Genomic DNA, 23,876 nt, shown 5'->3' with positions numbered 1-23,876 from the left:
AGAACTTGTACAGGAATTCAGTAAAGTGTCAGGATATAAAATCAATGCACAGAAATCAGTTGCATTTCTGTACACCAACAACAAGACTGAAGAAAGAGAAATTAAGGAGTCAATCCCATTCACAATTGTACCCAAAACTATAAGATACCTAGGAATAAACCTAACCAAAGAGACTAAGAATCTATACACAGAAAATTATAAAGTACTCATGAAAGAAATTGAGGAAGACACAAAAAAATGGAAAAATGTTCCATGCTCCTGGATTGGAAGAATAAATATTGTGAAAATGTCTATGCTACCTAAAGCAATCTACACATTTAATGCAATCCCTATCAAAATACCATCCATTTTTTTCAAAGAAATGGAACAAATAATCCTAAAATTTATATGGAACCAGAAAAGACCTCGAATAGCCAAAGGAATATTGAAGAACAAAGCCAAAGTTGGTGGCATCACAATTCCGGACTTCAAGCTCTATTACGAAGCTGTCATCATCAAGACAGCATGGTACTGGCACAAAAACAGACACATAGATCAGTGGAACAGAATAGAGAGCCCAGAAATCGACCCTCAACTCTATGGCCAACTCATCTTCGACAAAGCAGGAAAGAATGTCCAATGGAAAAAAGACAGCCTCTTCAATCAATGGTGCTGGGAAAATTGGACAGCCACATGCAGAAAAATGAAATTGGACCACTTCCTTACACCACACACGAAAATAGACTCCAAATGGATGAAGGACCTCAATGTGAGAAAGGAATCCATCAAAATCCTTGAGGAGAATGCAGGCAGCAACCTCTTCGACCTCAGCCGCAGCAACATCTTCCTAGGAACAACGGCAAAGGCAAGGGAAGCAAGGGCAAAAATGAACTATTGGGATTTCATCAAGATCAAAAGCTTTTGCACAGCAAAGGAAACAGTTAACAAAACCAAAAGACAGCTGACAGAATGGGAGAAGATATTTGCAAACGACATATCAGATAAAGGGTTAGTATCCAAAATCTATAAGGAACATAGTAAACTCAACACCCAAAGAACAAACAATCCAATCAAGAAATGGGCAGAGGACATGAACAGACATTTCTGCAAAGAAGACATCCAGATGGCCAACAGACACATGAAAAAGTGCTCCACGTCACTCGGCATCAGGGAAATACAAATCAAAACCACAATGAGATATCACCTCACACCAGTCAGAATGGCTAAAATTAACAAGTCAGGAAATGACAGATGCTGGCGAGGATGTGGAGAAAGGGGAACCCTCCTCCACTGTTGGTGGGAATGCAAGCTGGTCCAACCACTCTGGAAAACAGCATGGAGGTTCCTCAAAATGTTGAAAATAGAACTACCCTATGACCCAGCAATTGCACTACTGGGTATTTACCCTAAAGATACAAACATAGTGATCCGAAGGGGCACGTGTACCCGAATGTTTATAGCAGCAATGTCTACAATAGCCAGACTATGGAAAGAACCTAGATGTCCATCAACAGATGAATGGATAAAGAAGATGTGGTATATATACACAATGGAATACTATGCAGCCATCAAAAGAAATGAAATCTTGCCATTTGCGATGACGTGGATGGAACTAGAGCGTATCATGCTTAGTGAAATAAGTCAATCGGAGAAAGACAACTATCATATGATCTCCCTGATATGAGGACATGGAGAAGCAACATGGGGGGGGTAGGGGGATAGGAGAAGAATAAATGAAACAAGATGGGATTGGGAGGGAGACAAACCATAAATGACTCTTAATCTCACAAAACAAACTGGGGGTTGCTGGGGGGAGGTGGGATTGGGAGAGGGGGAGCGGGCTATGGACATTGGGGAGGGGAGGCGAATCATAAGAGACTATGGACTCTGAAAAACAACCTGAGGGTTTTGAAGGGTCAGGGGTGGGAGGTTGGGGGAACAGGTGGTGGGTAATGGGGAGGGCACGTTTTGCATGGAGCACTGGGTGTTGTGCAAAAAGAATGAATACTGTTACACTGAAAAAATAAATAAAATGGAAAAAAAAAAAAGAAAATGCAGCTATGTCGTAGTATGTAACTTTTATAAAGGCAGAATATAACTTACAAACATTAACACCTAATTTTATAAAGTTCTGATTTATATTGTTATAAATTTTAGGTAAAATTCAAAACACTAACATCTCATTGAAGAAATAAGATCAACAAAAGTACAGACCACATTGAGAAAATAATCCCTGACCAACTAGGAAAGGAACTGTTTGAAGAATTCTGTGGGTATTAGGACATATTCTGATCTGCAAATTCTAATGCTATAAACCTATCAAAAGAAAGGCAAGATACCTTTATGACTCAAGGCCACTATGAACAATGCAGAGGTTGTACCTTGCACATGAGTGAGTGGCCAAGAGAGAGCAAATGGGGACTAAAATTCAACTTGTTCTCCACTTTCTAAGCACTGAATGCTCACAGAAGGCAGCATCCACCAAAAATTGGGAGACGAGCCTTTTACTAGCTTTGTAAAAACTAGCTGTGGCCTGGCTGTGACACCTCCAGATAACTCACTACTTGTTAGAAAGTTAAGACAACTAAAATATAGGATATTGGTGCCCCTATCTGAAATCATAACACCACAGTATCACTTCTTACGATGTGTTTATTTAGAATGTTTTAGATAAAATCATCAACAGAATAAATAATAAATAGGTTGGGGGAGGAGAGAAGTCATGTAAAAATCTTAAGAGTGGTTTAAATATGGCATCTATCTTAATTTGGATTTCTTTGGTTAATAACAGGTTATATATTTTTATATGCTTTGAACCTATGCTTTTGGATGAGAGACATTTTAAAGCAAAATGCTCAAAAAATTTGAGAAGCTTAGGAATAAAATGTTAAGAGCTCTATTCCTTTTAGAGAAATACAGACCTTGTTTTACCCAACATGTAATGAAGTAATAAAAATTGTGTATTCATTACAAATACTGGTCACTTAAGCATCTTAAATTCGCTACAGAAATTAAGTGATGGAAACTGGAGTAATTTTTAAATTAGTATCACTCTCTTCATTTCATTGTACAGGGCATTAAAGATTTTCTAAATTGTGAGACTGTGCTTCCTTAAAGCAAGAAATACTATTATTTTAAAATGATATAAAATTATTAATCAAGATAAATAATCCAAATACTAACTAAAAAAGATACTGTAACTTCAAAAAATTTTATCAGAATGACCAGTCTATAAAATTTGTTTTACTTCTAGATATACCAATGAATTGTCATATGATTTTCAGTGACTCACTTTCTTACTACCTCACTCAATTCTTTTTTTTTGAAGCTGTTTTAATATTTATTATCTTTAATAATTGGTTATCACATAATTTTTCAATTTTCATCCTTTTTAAATATTTATTTAATTTATTTTCAGCATAACAGTATTCATTGTTTTTGCACCACACCCAGTGCTCCATGCAGTACGTGCCCTCCCTATTACCCACCGCCTGGTTCCCCAACCTCCCACCCCCCACCCCTTCACCTCACTCAAATCTAAAAAGTGGAGCAAGAATATAGCTCAAACTCTTACAGAAAATTATGAGAATACCAGAAGGCAAACTCAGCTCCTTACAATTAGGCACAATATTATTAAAATCACTATTAGAAAGGAGACTTTGTAAACTGCGCTTATTAAGATTAAAACCCATCCACACATAACCAGTCATTCCCAGATTAATTACACCCACATAAGAGCAATGTCTTGTCTTCAAACAGGACATGTAACAGAAATAAAGGACACAGTTAAGGCAAGGTGAGGGAATGAAAATGAGGTTCTAGTCTTTCCATCACCACTACCTTACTCTCCATATTAACATTCCCTTCATTTGTAAAACGTAGATATTCCAAATACTTTCTGGGCTGTCATAATGATTTCTGGAAAAACTGCTTTGCCAATAATTACATCTTGTATAGAGATGAATTATCACTACTAGAAACCATACCAATTCTCTATGCTATTTTTCAAATACTAGCTATATTAAAAACTTTACATCTTCTATCACCTGAATCAAACCTGTACATAAATGCTGTTTTATCTTTACTTATAAAGATGAATATGATTTATAAAGTATACCACTATACTCAGAATCAGAAAATTTCTTAATGAATGTGGAAAGGAGTTTAGAAATGTAGAAATGTGGACAGGCATGCAATGGAATTAGGAATTGGCATTTTTGGTGTTAACATATAATTGTTCATAAACATAAATATATATATTTACTTGCTATATTTTTGTGTGTTTTTATTTTATTTTACATAAATGGAATCACAAATTATGAATTCTTTGTTCCTGGCTTCTTTTGAGAAATGTATCTGCAAATTTCACCTGTGCAGCATGTAGCTGTACTTCATTCACTTTTATTTTTAAAAAGTACTGTGTTATATGAATAGATCACAATTTTATTTATTCAGTCAACTGCCGATGAACAATGTAATGAGTTTGAAGCTATTATAAATACCCCTGCCTCCAGGTTATTAACACATCTCGTAGTGTACATGGTCACGCATTACTCTCAGGGATATACCCCTAAAAAGACATTACTGGGTCGGAGGGTATGCAAATATTAAAGTGTTTCCTAAACTGGTTGTAATAATACACATTCCCACCAGCAGTGTTTAATGAGTTTCCATAACTTAACATCCTCTCCAAAACCTGTACTGTCTCTTTTTTAATTTTATCCACTCCAGTGGTTTATGATGAAACCCCTTCAGTTTTAATTTATATTTCTCATATTACTAATGAGGTTAAACACATTTTTCCCATGTTTCTTGCATATTTGGATTTCTTTTATGAAGTGTCTTTTCATGACTCTTGTCATTTTTCTATTGTCTCTGTCATACTGATTTGTAAAAGTGCTTTGAATATTCTGATACATGCTTTTTGTCTGTTACATGTATTGCAAATATGTTCTTCCACTCTGGGTTGCCTCACTATTCTCCTATTGGTAATTTGGCAAGAATAAAATTTCTTAATTACAAGGTAATAAAATGTATCAATTGTTTTATTTGTATTAGTAATTTTTACTTCTTTTAAAGAAATCTTTGCCTGGGGCGCCTGGGTGGCTCAGTGGGTTAGAGCCTCTGTCTTCAGCTCAGGACATGATCCCAGGGTCCTGGGACTGAGACCTGCATCGTGCTCTCTGCTCAACAGGGAGCCTGCTTCCCTCTCTCTCTCTCTCTCTCTGCCTGCCTCTCTGCCTACTTGTGATCTCTGTCAAATAAATAAATAAAATGTTAAAAAAAAAAAAAACCTTTGCCTGCCAGAAGATCATGAACATATTCTCTTTATACTAGCCTTTAAACTTTAAAAGTTTAGCCTTTCACACTGAGATGTACAAATCAATCTTAACTTGATTTTTGCCACTGGTATGGAAGATGAGTAATTTTTTTCTGTATGGATCACCAGTTGTTCTAGTATCATCTGTTAAATAGTTCTTTTCCTGCTACTCTATAGTGCCAATGTTGTCAAAAAGCATACATTCATGTACATACACACTGGCCCTCTTCCAGGCTCTTTTATTTCTTTTGTTTATCCTTGTGGCATTATTTCATGAAATTATTACAGATTTATAAGTTATGAGTAAAGAAAAACCTTCTGCTTTGATCTTTTCTTGCAAGAATACCAAAGTTATTCCTGAGCCAAAAAATTTCCTTCAAAACACAAAACGAAAACAGATGAACTAATGAAAATTTTATAATATTGGTTAAGAGTAACATCGAGAATAAGCCTCCAATGGGCATAGATTATAACACTGAGAAAGATATAATCTTAATGGACAACTAAATTAACCCTATAAAGAATGTTCTGGACCAATACCAACAAAGCTTTAAAAACAAACAAAACACCTCAGAGGGATTCAGCTGATGCCAAGTAACTTAAATGAATATAAAAACAAAGCTCTCCACTATGTAAAATAATGCAAAAAATTTCTTTGCTCAACAATCTCAACACCACAATGTCCAGCATCCAAAAAAAATTACAGAGAATGAAAAAAAAACAGGAAATGGGCCCCATATGGAGAAGCAAAGTCAGTCAGTATAAAGAAACTCAGGAATGATAAAGTTAAAGGAATTAACAGACAAGGGCATTACAACAATGATTATAAATAAGCTTTAAATGTTAAAACAGGTAAAAGAAAACAGTAACATGATGAGAAGAGAAATGGAAAAAATAAAACTTCTACAGATAAAAAATAATTATCAGAAATAAACACACTGAATGAGATTAAGAACAGATAACATATTGCAGAAAGAAAAAAAAGATCAGTGAACCTAGAAACATGGCAATATCAATGATCCAAAAAGAAAAAAAGAGAAAAAAAATACAAAGTACAAGTGCCGAGACAATATCAAATGTATGAAATTCTCTCCTCCACTTCAAAAACAAACAAAAAACCCATCCCTGAGGTGTGATATTTGAAGAAACAGTGTCAATATTTTTCCAAATTGGGGGGGACAAAAGCTAAAGAAAACCTAAGAAGGATTTTCTCAAAGAAAACCATACTAAGGCACATCATAAACAAATGACTAAAGCACAATCATTGAAAAAGTCTTAGACCAGTCAACAAAACAGAAAAATTAGGGGTGGCAGAATAAGAAAAACAGCAGTCTTTGTATCAGAAACTATGCAAGCTATTTCAGAAAAGATTTCACAACATATTACCAAAGACAAAGAGGGACATCAAGATACAGAATTCATCAAGAATATAGAAAAAAATTAAAAATGCATGCAACTAATATTAGAGCTTCAAAATACATGAACCAGGGCGCCTGGGTGGCTCAGTGGGTTAAGCCGCTGCCTTCGACTCAGGTCATGATCTCAGGGTCCTGGGATCGAGTCCCACATCAGGCTCTCTGCTTGGCGGGGAGCCTGCTTCCCTCTCTCTCTCAATCTGCCTGCCTCTCTGCCTACTTGTGATCTCTCTCTCTCGCTGTCAAATAAATAAATAAATAAAATCTTTAAAAAAAAAAAATACATGAACCAAGAAGTGAAAGGAAAAACAGACAAGTCCACAATTAAAGCTGAAGATTTCTTACTCCTCTCTCAGCAATTACTGAAAGAAACAGAAATCAGAGGGATAAATTTTGGAAAAAATTATCAACCAATTTGACCCAATTAAAATTTTTAGAAAGTTCTACTCTCCAAGAGCACAATACTCATTCTTCTTAAGTGCACACAAAACATTCACTAACACAGAAAACATTCTGCACTTTATAATACGTAAAATATGTTCTTGGACCACAACATAATTAAATTAAAAACAAAGAAATGGCGCCTGGGTGGTTCAGTTGGTCAAGCATCTATCTGCCTTTGGCTCAGGTTAAAATCCCAGGATTCTGGGATCAAGCCCCAGGACAGGCTCTCTGCTCTGTGGAGAGTCTGCTTCTCCCTCTCCCCTTGCCTGTGTACACTCTCACTCTCTCTGTCAAATACATAAAATCTTAAGAGAGAAACATATCTAAAAAATTAACCAAATATTTGACAATTAAGTAGATCCAAAAAAAAAAATCACAAAGGAATTTAAGAATTCTTTGAACTCTATGTAAATGAACACAAAACAAACTTTGTAAAATGCAGAAAAAGGAAAATTTTGCTAATAATTGCTCCTTTAGAAAAAGAAGGAAACTCTCTAATACCAGAACAAAGGAGTGGATATCACTATAAATCCTTCAAACATTAAAAAGAGTAAGGGATTATAATATGCAACCTTATGCTAATAAATAAGGCAACTCACCTGAAATGGACAAATTCACTTGAAAGACACAAAAACTGAAGCTTATTCAAGAATTACTATAATCTGAATAACCCAAATCAAAGAAATTGAGTTCATAGTTTAAAACCTTCTAAAAGGGATGCCTGGGTAGCTCCGTCCTTTGGCTCAGGTCATGATCCCAGGGTTCTGGGATCAAGTCCCGTATCAGGCACATTGCTCAGACAGAAGCCTGCTTCCCCCTCTATCTGCCACTCCCCCACTCATTCCTTCTCCCTCTCTATGTCAAATAAATAAAATCTTTAAAAATAAGTAAGTAAAACCTTCCCACAAAGAAACTCCAAAACCAGAGGTCTTCATTAGTGAATTCCATCAAACAATTAAAGCAGCAATAACACCAAATGCATGGCAACTTTTCCAGAAGAGGACATCTTTTCAACTCACTCTTATCCAAATACAAAACGCAGACAAAACATTACAAAAAAGAAAAAACTACAAACCATTATCTACTATGAGCACAGATGAAAAAAGTTAACTAAATTTTAGCAGATTAATCCAGCAATATATAAACAGTAACAAGTCATGACCAAGTGGAGATTATCTCAGAAATGCAAGACTTCTTAGTTTGATATTAAAAAAAAAAAATGTAATTAACTACATTAACAAATAAGAGAGAAAAAAAAACCATGATCATCTCAATAGTGCGGAAAAACTGATAAAAATTCAATACTCATTCACGACAAGAAAAAAAATTCTCAGCAAGCTATGAATAAAAGAGAACTTAATCTCACAAAGGGTATCTGTTAAAAATCTGTAGTTAACATCATACTTAGTGGTGAAAAACTGAATGTACTTGACCCAATATCAGGAGTAAGGCAAGAATGTCAGCTTACCACTTCAACATTGCACTGGGACTACTAGGCAGTGCAATAAAGCAAACAAAAAAATAAAAGGATAAAAAATTTAAGGGAGTCTTTGTTCATAGACAAGATGACAGTCTACACAGAACATCTGAAGGACTGTAAAAAAATATCACTAGAACAGGGAGCCTGGGTGGTGCAGTTGGTTAAGCATCCAACTATTGGTTTTGGCTCAGGTCGTGATCTCAGGATGAGATGGAGCCCCGTGTCTGGCTCCCTACAGAGTCTCTCCCCCTTTCCCCCTGCCCCTCCCACTCGTGCCCTCTTTCTGTCTCACTCTCTCTCAAATAAGTAAATCTTTTTTAAAAATGTTATTACAACTAATAATGAGCTTGGCAGAATCACAAATTACAAAGTCTAATAAAAAATCAATTATAAGTCCACATACAAACAACTGAAAACTGATTTTCTTTACATTACCACTTAACATAAAAATTTAAAAGAGAGATCAACATAACAAAATAGGTGTAATATGTTTATGTTGAAAACAGAACGCTAAGAAAAACTAAAGACAACTTAAACAGAGAAAGGTACCAAGGCGATTCAACATCCTTCGCAGGTCAAGTCTACCCAGTGTAGCCTCTAGGATAAAAGCATTCACAACTGAAATCTCATTGACCTCTTTGTAAAAACTGACAAGCTGATTCTAAAATACACAGAAAGAAATGGAAAGGATGCAGAGTACAAAAACAACTTTGGGAAATCGAAAAACAAGGGTAGAGGATGTACACTACCTGATTTTAAGACTTACTACAAAGCTACAGTAATCAAAACAGTACAATATTGCCATAAATAGATATACAGATCAATAAAATGAAAAAGTCCTAAAAAAAGACCCACATATAATGGTCAGTTGACTTTCAACAAAGTTACCAAGATAATTCAACAGGGAAAAAAATACAATCTTTTTAAAATTGCTTCTGGAAAAATTTGATTTTTATATGCAAAGAAATAAATCTTATCCCTTACCTCATACCATAGCAAAAATTAACTCAAAAGTGGATCACAGACCTAAAATATAAAAGCCCAATGCAGTTTCAAGACACAAGGGAGAGGAAAAAAGGTAGAAAAAAAATTTGTCCAATCTCTGTACCAGCCTCCCCAATTTCTACCCTAACCCAAATTAGGACAGAATTATAGGGAAAACTAATCTGAAGCTCTTTAGCCAACACATGAATCTATTCAAAAGGAAAGCATTACTGTAAGTACTCAGAGTAACTCCTAAGCAAGTACTTATTAACTCAAGTACAACTCTCAGAGCCATAGAAGCCTGCCATGAAGAATAAGACACTGTATACATCCACAGATGTAGAATCTAGTGGAAGAAGCATCATAAAGGATTTCATTAAGTTTAAACAGGTCCCAAAATACAACAGCTGAAGTTATGCCCATAGCCATCCCTGAGGTTCACACAAGGTGCAGAGTTCTGAACTATGGGCATCAAGATGGCTAAATTCATATAGTGCTTTTAGAACTCAAATCACTTAGTTTCAAACAGTGGACAAAAGAAATGTAAATAAGATAAAAAGCAAAAACAAATATTCAAAGATTTACACAACACTACTAAAGGTTTATATTTAAAAATGGGAATTAGAGGGGCACCTGGGTGGCTCAGTGGGTTAAAGCCTCTGCCTTTGGCCCAGGTCATGATTGAGTCTTGGGATAGAGCCCTGCATTGGGCTTTCTGCTCAGCGGGGAGCCCGCTTCCCCCTCTCTCTCTCTGCCTGCCTCTCTGCCTACTTATGATCTCTGCCTGTCAAATAAATAAATAAAATCTTTAAAAAAATAAAAATAAAAATGGGAATTTAACTCTATTTTTCCCATCCTGCCTGTGTGTATACAAGTTCTGGCCTGAAGGATACTTTGTTTCAATTGAAAAAATTATGCCTTTTCTCCTACTTCCTCAAACTGAAAGATATCATAAAATGGGCGCTTCCTCTGTCAAAGTTTTAAAAGAAAAATATATAAACATAAGAAACTGGTATCATGGGGTGCCTGACTGGCTCAGTCTGTTAAGCGTCCGACTCTTAATTTCAGTTCAGATCATGATCTCAGGGTTGTGTGATAGTGTCCCACATTGGGCTCTGCACTGGGCATGGAGCCTACTTAAGATTCTCTCTCTCCCTCTCCCTCTAGCCTTCCCCCTTCCCTCCCTCTCTCCCTCTTTTCCTCTCACCCTCCCTCTCTCTCTCAAAAAAATGAAATAAAAATTTAAAAATAAAAAATTTTTAAAAAGAAACTGGTATCACAATAAAGTACTTTAACAAAGAATTCATTTTATAAGTCATAAGTTAATACCACTTAATACTCAAAAAATTTTACACTTTATGTTAAATAAAACTGTTCTTAAAACAAGTACAAAATATAAATGTCCAGTACCACCGTCTTTTCCTACTGAGATAATCATCAGGCACAATCAATGAGGTCTAATATTTATTTAAAATGTTAATGTTAAAACACATCAAAAACTATCCCCTACTAATATTTTTCAAAATTTTATTATTTCAAAATGTTCTGGTATTAATGTAATTAACTTCCTTTCCATTTTGAATAAAGGAGGAATTCAGATAGAGTTTCAGTCACGAAGTCGCGTGAAAATCGAAGGCTCCTGAACCCTGAAGTCACTTAGATCTTTCTGTCATGTGGACCCTGCCAGTCAAGTCTCTGGAAGTCAGCACTTCCAGGTTTGATACACAAAATACTATGTCCGAAAGACAGCAACAACAAAAATATGTTCTTCCATCAGATAAATGAGACATATAGAAATGAAGAATACAATGATGGTGATAGCTCCCCTCAAGGAAGAAAGTTTGGAGTTCATTCCAAGGTAATTTTGTCAAGAGGAACCCTCATTATGAATGTGATGGATATGAGCCTCAACCTTCACACCTCCAGGAGAATGATGGAAATGTGTTGATGAGGGATGTCCAAGAGGACCCCAAAATAAAGACACATTCCCTATAGTGCCCGGCGCAACAAGAGGAGAGTGAAATGATAAAAAGAAGGCCATATCCCTATTACTGTGTGGAGAGATAGAAAAACTATGAAGAGAGAAATGAGGGAGAAAACACAAGATGGAAACCCAGGGAAATGGTTCAAGATCAACATTCCCTATGGGAGAAAGTATGACAAGACACGGCTGATGAATTCAATCCAGAGCCATTGCAGTGTCCCCTTCACTCCAGTGGATTTTCACTACGTGAAAAACCAGGCTCGGTTCTTTGTCCAGGGTGTTGGCACTGCCTCTGCACTGAAGGATGTCAGCTATAAGATTTATGATGAGGAGAACCGAAAGATATCTTTGTCAATCCCTCCTCTGTACCCTACTCTGTGAGGTATAAGTTGGAACCAGAAGAAATGGAGCAGCTAAAGCTGACCATGAACAAACGCTATGACGTCTCCCAGCAAGCTCTTGACCTCCAGTGTCTCCGCTTTGACCCAGACTTGGTGGGCCATGATATAGATATAATCCTGAACCGAAGAAACTGCATGGCTGCCACCGCGCAGATCACTGAAGAGAATTACCCTGAGCTGTTGTCCTTGAACTTGAGCAACAACAAACTGTATGGGCTAGATGGCCTGTCTGACATTATAGAGATGGCCCCCACTGTCAAGAACCTGAACCTCTCCAAAAATGAGTTTCTTCCCCATATTTCTCAGCTGAACTTGGTGTGGGAGTTAAACAAGATGAAAGGACTGGAGCTTGAAGAGCTTTGGCTAGAAGGAAACCCCTTGTGTGACACCTTTCCAGACGAGTCCACCTACATAAGTGCCATCAAGGATTGCTTTCCTAAGTTGTTACGCCTGGATGGCCAGGAGTTATCACCACCAGTTATCACTGACACTGACACACCCTGCTTGTTAAAGCCCTGCAAGGAAAGCTACAAAGGATCTGATGCACTGAAGAGTCTAGTCCTGCAATTCTTGCAGCAGTACTATTTCATCTATGATTCTGGAGACCGTCAGGGTCTCCTCAATGCCTACCATGATGAGGCCTGCTTCTCCTTGGTCATCCCCTTAAACCCCAAGGACCCAGGCCCAAGCAGCTCGTGGGAGTACTTCAAGGAAAGCAGGAATATGAAGAAGCCCAAGGACACCTCCCTGTGTGTTCAGCCACTAAAACACACAAAATATAACATTGTGTGCTCCCTCTGTGTGCTGCCCAAAACACAACACGATCTCAGCTCCTTCTTGGTGGACATGTGGTTCCAGACGGAGAGGATGCTCTGTTTCACTGTCCATGGGGTGTTCAAGGAAGTGGAGGGAAAGTCTCGGGGTTCCGTTCATGCCTTCACCAGGACTTTCATCACCATCCCTGCCAGCAATTCCAGTCTATGCATCGTGAATGATGAGCTGTTTGTGAGAGATGCCACCCCCAGTGAGACTTGGAATGTGTTTTCCTACCGAGATCCTACACCGACTTCCAGCTCCATGCTCACCCTCTCCCAGGAGCAGCAGGAAATGGTTCATGCTTTCTCCACTCAGTCTGGGATGAAACTCGAGTGGTCTCAGAAGTGCCTTCAGGACAACGAGTGGAAGTATACCAGAGCTGGTCAGGTCTTCACTATGCTCAAGAATGAGGGCAAGAGGGCGCCTGGGTGGCTCAGTGGTTTAAGCCGCTGCCTTCGGCTCAGGTCATGATCTCAGGGTCCTGGGATCGAGTCCCGCATCGGGCTCTCTGCTCCACGAGGAGCCTGCTTCCCTCTCATTCTCTCTCTGCCTGCCTCTCTGCCTACTTGTGATCTCTCTCTGTCAAATAAATAAATAAATCTTTAAAAAAAAAAAAAAAAAAAGAATGAGGGCAAGATCCCAGAGGCGGCTTTCAAGCAAACCACCTAAAAGAAGCCTTAGATGTCCACGTCATCACTGTTTCTCTTCTCTCCAGCCTTAAGGCTATCCCCATGACTGGGGATGGAGGCCTGGCTAACCAAGAAATCACAATCACCTTGCAGGCCAGGTAACATAAGCACCTGAAGATCAGTTGTTCCATGTACTTTCCTCCCACATGATCACTGTTTATTTTCATAATAAAGAGTTGTGTTGCACATTGTAAAAAAAAAAAGTTTCAGTCACGAAAAATTTTTTTTTTTTTTGGACATACAGAGATCACAAATTGGGGGGGGCAGCAGGTTCCCCGCTGAGCAGAGAGCCCCATGTGGGGCTCGATCCCAGGACCCTGAGATCATGACCTGAGCCGAAGGCAGAGGCTTTAACCCACTGAGCCACCCAGGCGCCCCCATGAAAACTTTTGAAGAACATTATACATCTTACAACCTGGAACCATGAACCTAGACCACTGTAAGTTTGTAAGTCAAACACCCTACTCAGAAGCTTTGCAAATATGCACCTATGATTTAAGGAGGCAAATTCAAGTTACAAATATTAAGTCCACATTTTTTAAAAATCCCTTAACTCTGCTTAACTTTTTTCTTTGACCCTTCCTATTTCAAGAAATATTTGTATACTTCATCTTTCATTTGAACATCTTTCTCAGCTTATATCTAACTCATGTCCTCAAATCCACACTTTCTTCTATTTATTGTCACAGAAAATATGGACTACTTCAGGTTTTTTTCTTTTTTTAAATAAGGGTAAATGATATGGAAGATGAAGTGAGAACGATGAAAAAGTTAGGATTATCTTAGTAGTATTGGATAAAATATATGAGAAACTGTCAGTGTACAACAGAATGTGCTTCAAATGGACATTATAAATTCCCTTAATTAATCTACATTAAGCCACAAAATAAACTTCAAAAAGACTACTATTCAAGCTCACAAAACAGTCTGATTTTAAGAAAGGAAATAATTTCCATTGTGTTTATTTACTTCATAACATAATGAAAAATATCTTACTAGAAATGATATATCAGCAAGAAAGTGCACTTCATATGATCCTCGCAGAAAATTCTTCTTTGCTCCTTTTTTCACAAAATGCAATTCCTAAAGAAAAAAAAAATGAGATGGGTAAGTGTTCTTAACTCCAAAATTGAATTAAATATGTTTTGTCATTAATTGAATTAAATGTTTTGTCTCAACACTATACCCGGCAGATAGTTCCACAAATACTTGCTAAAAAATGGGAAAATAGGGGCGCCTGGGTGGTTCAGTGGGTAAAGCCTCTGCCTTCGGCTCTGGTCATGGTCTCAGGGTCCTGGGATCGAGCCCTGCATCGGGCTCTCTGTTCAGCAGGGAGCCTGCTTCCCCATCTCTCTCTGCCTGCCTCTCTGCCTACTTGTGATCTCTGTCTGTCAAATAAATAAATAAAATCTTTTTTTTTTTTTAAAGATTTTATTTATTTATTTGACAGAGAGAGATCACAAGTAGGCAGAGAGGCAGGCAGAGAGAGAGAGGAAGAAGCAGGCTCCCGCTGAGCAGAGAGCCCGATGCGGGGCTCGATCCCAGGACCCTGGGATCATGACCTGAGCCGAAGGCAGAGGCTTTAACCCACTGAGCCACCCAGGCGCCCCAATAAATAAAATCTTTAAAAAAAAATAGGAAAATAAATTTTTAAGTCATTTGTAGTATTTGCCTAATAAAAACATAATGTTAGCCAACGGAGAATTTCTAATGTCACTACCCTATTTTTTTTCCAGTAACTATTACTTAGCTATTCAGTAATATTCTATATACTCCCTAGATTCACAAATTGGGTTTCCTAGGTCCCATTTTCCTACACTCTAGATCGCATAATATGCTTTATATTTACCTTGTGTATACACAGCCTACTGAATGTGTCCTTTGCTAAAATAATTGGAAGTATTCACTGTATTATGTTCTCATTTATAAAAGAAAATTGTCAGAGGGTCAGTGATCTGCATTGCCGTAAAATATGTTTGTATTCAAATACAACATGTATGCTTGTAGCATTCACTGTCTTTTAAAGGTAATAATGAAATGAAAATAATGAACATAAGATTGCCAAAATGAACATAAAACTGATGTTGATAATTCATATTAAAAAAGGAACACCAGTCAATACAACCAAGGATCAGTACATAAAGAATAATCCAGTTTGCTTTGAATAATAGTAAGGAATTTAGGTATAAAGGAAAGATGGTAAGAGCCCCTCCCCTCAGTCCTCACCTTCCTCACCCAGATTGGCCAGGACCAATTAAGATGTTGTTAATCCAATAATTTAGAATTGCATGACTGGATAATTCTACCAACTCCCAAGTAAATCTGCTATATCAAATAAAAATGGTAATTTCTCCATGGAAATACCAGTCTTTAGAATCTGATTCAACAATATTAATTACTGCGATACTACAATTTTATTTCCATTTCAAATCAACACCTTCTCTAGAGGGGAAAAAATACAAATTGCCAAATATTCTTTTTGTATTAATGGATTAAGTATTAAAAGCCTGAACTTGGGGCGCCTGGGTGGCTCAGTGGGTTAAGCCACTGCCTTCGGCTCAGGTCATGATCTTGGGGTCCTGGGATCGAGTCCCGCTTCGGGCTCTCTGCTCAGCGGGACGCCTGCTTCCCTCTCTCTCTCTCTCTCTGCCTGCCTCTCTACTTATGATCTCTCTCTGTCAAATAAATAAATAAAAATAAAAGCCTGAACTTTTAAGACATATACACATATACAAACACAAATGAGCTTTTTTTGCAAGGTTAAAAGGAGCTTGCTTTAAAAAGCCAATTTCAACTTTTAATCTAATTACACTGAAATGAGGAAAAGGAAAAAAGCTCCTTAAAAACAGTTTCATCACCAACTTCTAAAATCAAGTAATTCAAAGTGGAGCTGTTTTTTTAATGGGTTCTCAAATTAAAGTTTAGCAATTTGACCCATAGTAAATAACCAATTAAACACAAATCTAAGCCGCACCTGATTGGCTCAGTCAGTTTAAGCATCTGCCTTGGGCTCAGATCATGATCCCAGGATCCTAGGACTGAGTCCCATATCCAGCTCCTTGCTCAGCAGGGAGCCACCCTACTTTTCCGTCTGCCTGCTACTTCCCCAGCTTATGTGCACACTCTTGTGGTCTCTCTCTCTCTCTCTCTTTCTGACAAATAAACGAAATCTTAAAAAAAAAAAAATACAAATGTGATACATCCTGGTATATTTTCTTACATCAAAAATTCATTTTCAATTCTATAAATGAATTGTTACTGAAAACTTGTGTTTTGTACATAGTTCTCAATTTCTAAAAGGAAATATTCTAAAAATCAAATTCTTTTATAATAATCTATAATGAAATATACTCTTACCTTCAAAATAAAACCAAAACTAAAATGCTAGTGCTATATCCAGTTATCATTAAATTTCATATATTAAATCTCCAAATCTCATTGCTTCTGTCCAGGCAAGAGCTAGACAACTGGCATCTCCAGTTGCTATTACTCCCAAATCTGATCCCATGATCCCCACCAACCTCCTAGCTAGCCCCCTCTAACTTTTTTTTTTTTTTTTTTGGAGAGCGAGCAGCTTGCATGCATATAAGCAAGCAGGTGGGGGAGAGGGGTTTTAGCAAAGGGAAAAGAAGACAGACAATCCTAAGCAGGCTCTACACCAAGCGTAGAACCAAACCTGGGCCAACTGCGGAACTCTGAGATCATGACCTGAGCCAAAATCAAGTCAGACACCCAACTGAGTCACTCAGTCCCTCCATTTCTAATCAGCCTACATTGTTGTTAACCTGGACATCAAGCTCTGTAATTCTGCTCAAATTTTCACCTCTGCTAGAAACAGTGTTCCCACATCTCTTAAACAATCTTCCCCAGTTTAATGGCACCTTCTGTGACAGCAACCTCAGGAATACTCTTACCATCACAATCACTTCTGGGAAGTGTGGGGGGAGTAAAATCATACTTAGTTTTGTTTAAGTATGAGCCTCTTCTATAGTTTATGTATTTTTTAGAGAAAGAACTTCGTGCATTTTTATATGCCCAATATCTAGTTACTATTTGGAACAGAATTCAATATAGTCCATTCAGAAAAATATTTACTGAGTATCCAATATACTCCAGACACTTTTCTAGGTGCTAGTGATAAATCTCTACATCTATGACTGATCTAACGGAGCTTACATTCTAGTTGGGGAAGCCAACATCACACAATAAATGAGGAATATGTAATATACAGCAGTTTTATGAAGTCCTTAATAAAAAAAAAAAAGAGAGAGAGAGCAAGGAAGTAAGTACTATCATACGGAATTAAGATTTGAGAAAAACTTAAGGAGATGATGGCAATAACAGCAACTGCAACAGCAGTATTTATCATATGCTAACAAGTATCCTAACTGCTTTATATGCAGTTAGGAACAGCAACAAAGGCAAGCCAACAATAATCTCACTATTATCCTCAAAAGGAAACTGAAATACTAAGAAGGTACCTACCAAGATCACATAGCAAAGTCAGTAAAGTTGTCTAACCCGGGCATGCTTTTAACAGTTATGCACAACCACAGTTCAGCTCACTTTTTTTAAGGTTTTATATATTTGTGAGAGAGAGAGAGTAAGCATGAGCAGGGGGAGAGAGAGAAGGAGAGGATGCAGCAGACTCCTTGCTGAGCAGGGAGACCAACTCTGGTGGAGCTCAATCCCAGGGCTCTGAGAACATGACCTGAGCCCTGAGCCAAAGGCAGATGGCAAACCAACTGAGCCACTCAGGTGCCCCCAGTTCATGCTTTTGTTAAATGATTTAAATATGTGATAAACTGAACGCATACTAAAGCAATGGATTCAAAAGACAGAAAAGCAAATCTCAGAGGACTGATACATTTGAGCAGCTTCAGTATATTAATACATATATATGACAGATACCCTGACAACAGGTGAGTGAGTGCCTGCTGTGAACAAAAATGATAAACACTTTTAACTTTTAAAATAAGTTTTAAGTTTCTATATGATAATTACCAGAGCTAGAAATTACACAAGACAATATCACAAAAATCACATGGATACGTCTTTTAAAGAAGTACTCTGAAACAAATGAAAACAGTGTAGACACTATCATTCCAATAATAGTTAAATGTCAAACATCACAGTTTATATTGTGACACAAGTTACTATCAACTTCCAATTTTCCATATTAACAAGAAGGGTTAAATGAAATGACTGATTCAAACTCCTCTTTTCAAATATCTCAACTACATTTAACAAAGCAAATAGATAACACTTAATACAATTGCTGATGATAACTGAAGACCTGAATGACCCAAGAAAATCCGCTCCCTGATGCCTTCTCTTGCTATACTAGCTTGTTAATTATGTGCTTAATCAGTGAATGCCAATAAATTAGAAAGCAAAATGAAACAAAGTGCTCCTGACATGGTATTAACATTCCCAGTATTAAGTCTTAAGGGCCTAAAATTCTAAGCATCTCCTCAAGTCTTCATAAAAAAAAAAACAAAAAAACGACATAATTATAAAGAAAATTTCTGCTTTATGTTTAAACTTACCAAATTTCACTAGATACCTCTGCCCTGAGTATAATGCAGTGTGAAAGAAAAGAGGTTTGCATATGAAAACAGCTTTTAAAATCAATCCAGATTAAGGGGAAAATTAAACAGGCAATAACTAAAAATAAGTCTATAAACACAATAAATGGTGCATTTTGCTCAAATATTAATTTCATTTTGTAATCAAAACTTGGGTTTACCAGCAACAGTGTTTTTTTTTTTCCATTTTATTTATTTTTTTCAGCATAACAGTATTCATTGTTTTTGCACAACACCCAGTGCAGCAACAGTGTTTTTAATTCAAGGGAGAGTCAGTTTTCACACCTGGGCATCAAACTACTCATGCCTTAAAAAGATTTTTGGTGGGGCACCTGGGTGGCTCAGTGGGTTAAGCTGCTGCCTTCGGCTCAGGTCATGATCTCAGGGTCCTGGGATCGAGCCCCACATCGGGCTCTCTGCTCAGAAGAGAGCCTGCTTCCTCCTCTCTCTCTCTCTGCCTGCCTCTCTGCCTACTTGTGATCTCTGTCAAATAAATAAACAAAAATCTAAAAAAAAAAAAAAAAAAGATTTTTGGTACCAACCATGATGTAGTAACTTAGCAGGAGACATGCTCTCCCAATGAATTCAACTAGAAAACTGATCAGATATATAAAGCTGTAATTTTAAAACACTGGACACCAAGCAGCTGAGCACTGTGATACCTGAAAAAAATGCAAGTGTCCCCTACATACTCCGTATCCAGAGTCCAGAGGGCAATGCAGGAATGGGAAGCCAAGCAGAATATGATGGACTCAGTGAGTAAAAGAGACACACACTGAAATTTAGGGAGGCTGAAGTAATGGGGATTTGTAGATTAGAGGAGCAGAGAAGATGGAGCTCAAGAGAAAGCATTCCTGAAATCTGTAGAGTAATTCTGCCCAAAAGAAACAACATGCACACATTTTAAAGGAAAACGATGCAGATAAAACTAATTTTAACAAAATTCATTTAACCCAATATGCTCAAAATATTACCATTTCAGGATATAATTGATATAAAAAACAGGTATTTACATTCTTTTTTTCCATAATAAGTTCCTGACATTCAGTGTGTTTTATCCTTACAGCATATTTAAATTCAAACTAACCACAATTCAAGCTCTCAAAAGCCACAATGTGGCTAAATGCTATCAAATACTTGATAATGCAGTTTCTTCAATATAAAGCTGTGTATTAGTCAAGTGAAATTCTACAAAGCCAGGCAAGTAATAATGACCAAGCAGGCTCAAAAATTCCGAGATTACATAAAACTGGGGGATGTGCAAGTTCCAACCAAAAAGGAGAAAGACCTCATTGAAACCGGGCAAATCAGTAGAAACTGAATCAGAATCATCACTTAGTAACTGCTAAACTAGTTCTAGAGTAAAGGCTAGATTCAACTTGCCAAAACAAAGATTAAAAACAAGCCTCAACGAACCATAAGAGACTATGGACTCTGAAAAACCACCTGAGGGTTTTGAAGGGTCAGGGGTGGGAGGTTGGGGGAACAGGTGGTGGGTAATGGGGAGGGCACGTTTTGCATGGAGCACTGGGTGTTGTGCAAAAACAACGAATACTGTTACGCTGAAAAAATAAATAAAATGGAAAAAAAAAAAAAACAAGCCTCAAAAGGTTCAAGCATATCCATAAGAAATAGAACACCCTGCCAAAACAAAAATAAAACCTCTCCAGAGGAAATCAATAAAACCCAGACAACAGTGTGAGGAATCAAAACTTACCAAACACAAGACAACAGAGAAATGTATCGAAATCAACAAAGTCCAAGAGTCAATCAAAACTTACCAAACATAAGAAAATGGAGAAATGTATGACCCATACTAGAGAAAAAAATCTGACAGAAGAAACAGACCCAAAACCGAGAGAGATGATATATTTAAAGACATAAACTTCAAAATATTACAAATATGTTAGAGGATTTAAAACAAAAACAAAAACAAAAGACAATTATTTTGAAAAGAATCAATGGGGGCGCCTGGGTGGCTCAGTAAGTTAAGCATCTGCCTTCCTCATAATCCCAGGGTTCTGGGATCAAGCCTCATGTTGTGCCCCACGTTGGGCTCCCCACTCAGCAGGTATTCTGCTTCTCCCTCTTCCACTGCTCCTCCCCCCACTTGTGCACTTGTGCATGCTCACTCTCTTTCAAATAAATAAAAACTTAAAAAAAAAAAAGAATCAATGGATTTTTAAATTTGAGAAATGCTGTATCTCAAATAATCGACTGGATAGACTTAGCAACAGATTAAAGCAGTGAAGGAAAAAGATCCCTACTTGAAGATACAAAATCAGAAAGCAAACAAAACAAATAAAAAACAAAGAAAAGAGCATCAAGGACCTGTGAGAATATCAAGGGCAGTCTAAAAATGGTATAACTGGAGTCCTGGAAAGATGGGGAGACAGAAAGACTATCTGAAGAAATAAGGACCAAAGAATTTCCAGACTTGACAAAAAATAAAGCCATATATTCAAAAGACTCAGTGAACAAAAAACAGGTTAAGCACAAAGAAATCACACCAAGTCATATAATTAGTAATCAAATTCCTGAAATCTAGTAATATAGATAAAGTCTTAAAAGCAACCAAAGTCAAGGGAAAGACACATTACACACAGAGGAACAAAGATAAGAATTACCAGGTTCCTTGTCAAAAATACAAACAAATTTAAAACAAAGGAACAAAGCGTCTGAACTGTTACAAAGAAAAAACCCTGCAAATCACAATCTACACAAAGTGATAAAATCCATCACAGGTGAAGGGGAAATAAAGACATTTTCAAACGAACAAAAGCTGAGAATGTCTGACCAGCAGGTCCACACTACAAGAAACACAGAAGGAAGTTCTTCAGGAAGAAAAAGGATAGCAGAATTTACAATAGAGTGAACCCTCATATAAACTATAAACTTAAGTCAGTAAAAATGCACCAATATTGGTTCACCAATTGTAACACATATATCACACAATTAACAATGCAAAATGTTAAATAATAGGCGACACCGCGGGGCCAACATGAGAGGGAGAACAGGGGAAGGGAAAGAGGAGAATATATATATATATAAGTCTGTACTTTCTGCTCAGTTTTTCCATAAACCTAAAACTGTTCTAAGAAATAAGTCTATCAATTAAAAAATAGAAGACAGAAACTTCTACACAAAGGAAAACCAACAATGGTGAATATGTGAGTTTACCACAAATTTTCTTACCTTTAAATTTTAAAAAGATAATCTGACTGCATAAAGCAAAAGTGGCAGTAATACATAATAACCTGTAGAATGACAAAAACAGCAAAAAGGAAAAGGAAAAACTGAAAATACATTGTAGTGAGGATCATTCATTATTCATAAAGTGATGAAGAGAGACTGGTAAGTTCAAGACTGCATGCTGTAAAACCCTAGAGCAACTATTAAAAAAGAAAAGAAACTAATAAAACTAATGAGTCAAGAAAAGAGGTAAAGTGATATGCTAAAAAAGAACAACCTTCCAAAAAACAGAAAAGGAAACACGAAACAGAGAGAACAAATTTAAAAGACACATAAAAAAATGGTAGACTTAAATCCAGTTAAATGAATAATGATGTTAAATATATACGGTCCTAATGCCCAAATTAAAGGTAGAGACTATCAGACTAGACTGGAAGCAGATATTGTCAGACTGGATAAAGTTATGTATCCCCCCATTTTTTTTTTAAGATTTTATTTATTTATTTGACAGAGAGAGATCACAAGTAGGCAGAGAGGCAGGCAGAGAGAGAGAGAGAGGGAAGCAGGCTCCCTGCTGAGCAGAGAGCCCGAGGCGGGACTCGATCCCAGGACCCCAAGATCATGACCTGAGTGGAAGGTAGCGGCTTAACCCACTGAGCCACCCAGGCACCCCAGGTATCCCCTTTTAAACATGATATAGATTAAACATGAAATAGAAAAGGGTATACCATGCAAGCATTAATCATAATAAAGCTGGAATGCCTATATTAGTATCAGACAAAGTACGTCATAAGAGAAGGACTATTACCAGGTACAAAGAAACATAAATCATAATGCTTAAAGTGTCACTTTATCAGAAATACAAAATAATCCCAAATGTTTATGCAGCCAATAAAAGAGTTTCAAAACATACAAACGATGACAAAACTAAAAGGAGTAATAGATAAATTTACAATTGTAACTAGAGAATTCTAGTCTCTCACAATCATCAGTAAAAAAACAGAAAATCTGCAAAGATATATAAAACCTGAACATTATGAACCAGAAAAATTGTTCATGTCTCTTGGTACAACAAGAGAGAACATATGCTGAACCATAAAACAAGGCACAGATAAATATATAAGAGTAAAATCAGGGGCACCTCAGTCGGTTAAGCGTCTGCCTTTAGTTTAGGTCATCATTCCAGGGTCCCAGACTGAGCCCCATGTCTGACTCCCTGCTCAGCGAGGAGCCTGCTTCTCCCACTCCCCTCCCCACTCATGCTCTCTCTCAAATAAATAAAATGCTTTTTAAAAAGAGTGAAATCATACAGAAAGGTTTTCTTTTGGAAGATCTAATTGGCTTTATTAAAGGATTCATGAGTCAGGCAGCACCCCATCTAACCAAGTAGAGATGCACTCCCCAGAAAGTGTTTTCTGGCCATAAAAGAATGAAAGACCAATAAAAGAAATATACTGGAAAATTTTCCAAGTATCTGTAAATTAACAGATTTCTACATAACACATAAGTTAAAGAACTCATGAGGAAAATTTAAAAACACATGGAACTGAATGGTAATAAAAATACATTATCTAATTACGTAGG

General features: G+C 37.1%; 1 protein-coding gene and 1 pseudogene across 9 annotated transcripts in view; one reads left to right on the top strand and one right to left on the bottom strand.

Moving 5' to 3' along the window:
- MEF2A (myocyte enhancer factor 2A) overlaps positions 1 to 23,876 on the bottom strand; it is a 174,571-nt gene that overhangs the window by 127,182 nt on the left and 23,513 nt on the right. For 8 of the 9 annotated variants that reach the window (XR_006818637.1, XM_046007651.1, XM_046007652.1 and 5 more), the window contains exon 2: positions 14,509 to 14,595. The exons of the other annotated variant lie outside the window; for it this stretch is intronic. The gene's annotated coding sequence lies outside the window, so the exon portion shown is untranslated. The remainder of the gene's footprint in view (positions 1 to 14,508; positions 14,596 to 23,876) is intronic. 9 annotated transcript variants of the gene reach the window in all.
- LOC123943425 lies at positions 11,294 to 13,492 on the top strand (annotated as a pseudogene).

The sequence above is a fragment of the Meles meles genome, chromosome 6 (genome assembly GCF_922984935.1).
Source record: "Meles meles chromosome 6, mMelMel3.1 paternal haplotype, whole genome shotgun sequence".
Classification (NCBI taxonomy): Eukaryota; Metazoa; Chordata; class Mammalia; order Carnivora; family Mustelidae; genus Meles; species Meles meles.
This window is presented reverse-complemented; position numbering and strand designations above follow the sequence as displayed.